Consider the following 4,907-nt stretch of genomic DNA (forward strand, 5'->3'; position numbering starts at 1 on the left):
CAGACAGACAGACAGACAGACAGACAGACAGACAGACAGACAGACAGACAGACAGACAGACAGACAGACAGACAGACAGACAGACAGACAGTTCGTTTCCTCCCCCACTGTGTGTGTGTGTGTGTGAGAGAGAGAGAGATGGGGATGCAGTCTCTCTTGTATGGAGTTGTCTGTTGTCCGCCGCCTGTGTGTGTGTGTTTGTGTGTGTGTTTGTGTGTGCATGTAGAGTATGTCACCGTGCGTGTGTGTGTGTGTATGACTCCATGTCAGTGTGTGTCTCCCCCCTGGAGATCATGCAGTAGGCCTACTTGGCTTGTTGAACTCAACATTATTTAATCCACCACCTGCAGTTTCCCCTTCTCCTCTCTCTCTCCCCCTCCGTCCGTAAGGACAAGATGATGTGCTGATCCCTCTGTCATCAACAGGTCAGGGCACCCAGCAGAGTGAAAATAATACAAGAACATGCCTTTGTGTTAATAACATATTACCTTGGTAATTTTTAAATTATTTTTCCATGTAATTGGGAACTCTAGTGAGCTTTATTTCTATCAATGTTGTGTACATATTATTATTCTATTATTATTGTATCAAGATGTAGAATGCCATTGACATTAGAAGCGCAGAGTCGGGTTTTTTTTGTGATTTGCTTTTGTTTTGTTCTTTTTCTTTTTCTTTTTTAATTTGCAATGTGAGTAACACTTTAGAATAAGGTTCACATGTTAGCTACTGGTACATGCCTAATCTATTGTGCATAAGTGACTTAAAACACACATGTTAATGGCCAACTAGGTCGTTGTTACAATTATATGAATCATACAGGTGTTATTGCCGTAGTAGTGAACAACTGAAAAATGAAAAGAGGTCGCACCATGCATGGGTTTCTTTATTACATAGACGTGTTTCGGCGCTCTGCCTTCCTCAGTGCCGAAACGCATCTGTGTAATAAAGAAACCTATGCATGGTGCGACCTTTTTTCATTTTTCAGTTTTACAATATTTTGGTCAGCACCCTTAAAAGGAAGAAAAAAACTGTTGGGTGAAGCCTGCTCCAACCCTTATGAACGTAGTAGTGAACAAGAAATTTGTGAACACACATCTACAGTAATGAATGACTGATTTTGCTTAACACTGGTCTTAGAAGTCTCTTACACAGGCAGTTCGGCATGTATCAGTAGCTAACATGAACATAAGTGGGTAACACTTAACTTGACGTCGGCGTCCTACGTATGATATAACTTGTCATAATAATGTCAAAACAGTGTCGTGACAGTCATGAACGAATAATGAACATAATGTCAGTTATTAATGTTTCATGGCCACGAAAAGTTGACTTGTTAGGCCTGTCTTTGCCATCACCAAATTTCACAAATTTAACATAACATGTTAATGACATTGACATAATGTTAATGACACATCTATGACTGCATTATGACAATGCGATGACCCTCTTATGTCATACGTAGGACGCCGGCGTCAAGTAAAGGGTTACCCGTAAGTGTTACCGGAATGTGTTCCGTGTTCACATATTTTGACAGATTGTTCCTGAACCACTGGTATCCCGTTAACAGTAAATTTAAACACTTCAAGAGTCAAATGTAACACTCACACTGTTGGTGTTGGATTTACCCTCTTCCAGTGTTGAATGAACACATTTACTGTGTTTGACAAAACATTTGATAAAACGCACAAATCCTGTGATGAGTCAGATCATATTAGTCGTCTTTTGCACTGAAACCTAATTAGATGAGTCAGCCATTCTTGAGTAGACACTATTCGTAAGCACGCCCTGTAGGTGAAGAGGCTTGCACATGGTAATAACAGCACTCTGTTATCTCATGGATAATATCCAGGGCCATGACAGCTTTGGTCAGACCCGGGACAAAGTCATCTAAAAGCAACACCCCCACCCAACACATGCAATGTAGTCACTCAGGACCCAATTCTGAGCCCCCGCTCCTTTTCCCTGGGCCCGAGACAACTGACCCCTTTGTCACCCCGTGTTGGCTTTTGGTTTTTTTGGTCAGCCTAGGAATTAAATGTAAAGAATACAGTAAATTTAAGGTAAATGCAAAGGTTAAGCTCAAAGATGTGTGTATAATTAATTTTCAGAATGTTTTGCCACTTTGATTTTTGCCAAAACTGTCTCGTCTAGTGTGTCTAGGTCTAAACCTGGACCCCGTTTCTCGAAAGCATCGTTGCTAACCAGTTAGCAACTTAGTAGGTTTCCAATGGGAAATTGCATTGCAACCAAGTGGGCAGCTAACTTAAGTCAGCAACAATGTTGTCGAGAAACGCACCTCTGAACTGACTCCACAGTGATGACACAGCAATCACACAAGATGTAAATATTGCTGTTCAACGATATAAAGTATATTGTGCTACCTTTGTACCAAGCCATGGACTCCACTACATTCTTACAAAAGGATATTTTTTCAGGACTCACACAATGCAGTCTGGAAGAAAGTGATTAGCGTGTGTCATTGAAGAATACATGCACTGTAGGTATGTAGAGATGAGAAAAGCCTTCTTCATGTGTTCAGGCTTTGAAGGCTAGGCTTTGACGCACTGCATCGTGTCACATGATCACTTTGTTCTGTGAATTAATCAGGAATGACATCCAGGTATCATACATAACGTATTCAGTACATACATGTACATGTTGAATGGACTGGACTGGAAAGAAAGGTACACACATCTGGATACAAATACATGTACAAACAATAAAAATAATTTAAAAATAAATAAAATCAGATGAAATGTTTTATTTGCCTTAATTCATGTCATGAAGTCATGAATGAATGGCATTGTCTTGTCATCAGCAGGGGTTGGGGGTTTGGCATTTGAATGGAGGAGGTGTGCTTGTGGGTGGGTGGGGGCCGGGAGTGGGTGGGTGTGTGTGTGTTGGGGTGTGTTTGTGTGTTTGTTGGGGGGGGGGGTGATTGATTGACACGCGTAATTCAGTGGGAAGCCGCAGTAGTGTGGTTGTTGAGCTGTCACCTCTGACCCCCAAAACAGCTGCTGCAGGGCTGGTATAATTAAAGCTGTAGGGCAGGGCAGGAAGGTAGGTGGGGGGCCTACTGCTCTCCCCTGGCCTATACTCATACCCCCCCCTCCCAAGTTCTCTCTCTCTCTCACACACACACACACTCTCTCTCTCTCTCTCTCTCTCTCGGTCTCTGTCTCGCTATGTCTCTCTCTCTCTCTCGGTCTCTGTCTCGCTATGTCTCTCTCTCTCTCTCTCTCTCTCTCTCTCTCCCTCTCCTATACACAGTAGTGGCCGTACGGCAGCCTCCAGAGCCGGTGTGGGAATGTGTATGTGTATTTTGAAAGCGCTATGAGTCAATTTCATAGTTGTGATACTGCGCTACATAGATACATGTTGTATCATATTCTATTACATTGTATTGTACATACTATACCCCCCTCCCAAGCTCTCTCTCTCTCTCTCTCTCTCTCTCTCTCTCTCTCTCTCTCTCTCTCTCTCTCTCTCTCTCTCTCTCTCTCTCTCTCTCCCCTGCCGCATCTTTGGCTTGTTTTTTATATGCTCCGTCTTCGTCGTGGCTAGATTAAAAATGTGGGCCCGATGCCATGCAAACAAACCAGGCGACGCTGTGACATTTCGAATGGGCTAGAAATCTATAATGGAATGATTAGGATGCTTAAAGCTTTCCTGGGCCGATTTATTTATGATAAGAAATGAGCGATTCTTGTCATCGACGCCGAAAACAAATGTCACATTGCTTACCACAACAGCATATAATAGTTGTTAAAAAATGAGAAATATGTTAAACATTATTCCAAGTTATTGCCTGAAAACGTTATGCATTTTGTTCAATCGCATTGCTCACCTCTTCCCTAACTGTTAATTCATCATAAGTGTTTGATTTCTGTCTTCAATGCAGGAAAAAAAACAAATGACAAATAGCTGACCACAAAAAAAGAGGGAGAGAGAGAAATGTATCAACCATTATGCAAGTTGTTATACAAGTTGGTGTTACAAGGTTGTGCACGTCAAGAAACGTTGCGCACCCCACTCCCTCTCCTTCACATTCAAGACACACACACACACACTCACACACACACACACACGCACACATTTCACAAGCCCTGCATTGAGCCACACAGCACATTGAGTGCACTTGTTTTTTCCTCCCCTTTTGCAAATGGGGCATCAGGGCCGTTTCAAGGTGTTTGGTGGGGCCCTAGACAAATAGGGACTTCGGGCCCCTTTGTTTTCTCTTCAAACTTTTGGGGAGGGGAGTCCTAAAGAGATTTTTTTTTTAGCAGTGTCATTGCACTTGACTCGTTGAATTTAGGGAGGTCGGTGTTGCCTCACTCACAAAGTTGTCATTGTTGTCATTTGAATACAAGTATACGAATACATAACCTACTGTTAACCCCCCCACACCCCCCTTCTGCTGGGGGCCCTAGGCAATTGCCTAGATTGCTTGCCTGGTTGTGACGTGACTGAGAAGCCTGTGAGTGGATCTCTCTGGCAGCCCTGGCCCATGTGATGAGGTCGGTTTGGAGAGCTAAAGCCAGGGCTGTGGGGACCTCCTGGGTGGGCGCCATTGTGCAGTCTCCAAAGAACTAAAGCCCTGCTTTTGGTAGCAAACTCAAGCTGTTCCTTCCCATGCAGCCAATACCTGCTATCAGGGCCGTAACCAGACATTTTCAAATACTGGGAGTCAAATACTGTGCACTGTACTACAGACTGTACATTTAGAATGCTTCAAACTCTTCAGTCAAACTCTTACATTCAATTTCATCAATCACTGTCTTGAGGATAAATGGGGGTGGCGTGTACAGACTGAATTTATCATTGTTTGATTTTTTTGTTCATAGATAAATTTGACATTTCTGAGAAAAAAACACTGAGGATATGACCTCTGTGTCCTCAATGGTAGT

The sequence above is a fragment of the Engraulis encrasicolus genome, chromosome 23, assembly GCF_034702125.1.
Source record: "Engraulis encrasicolus isolate BLACKSEA-1 chromosome 23, IST_EnEncr_1.0, whole genome shotgun sequence".
Classification (NCBI taxonomy): domain Eukaryota; kingdom Metazoa; phylum Chordata; class Actinopteri; order Clupeiformes; family Engraulidae; genus Engraulis; species Engraulis encrasicolus.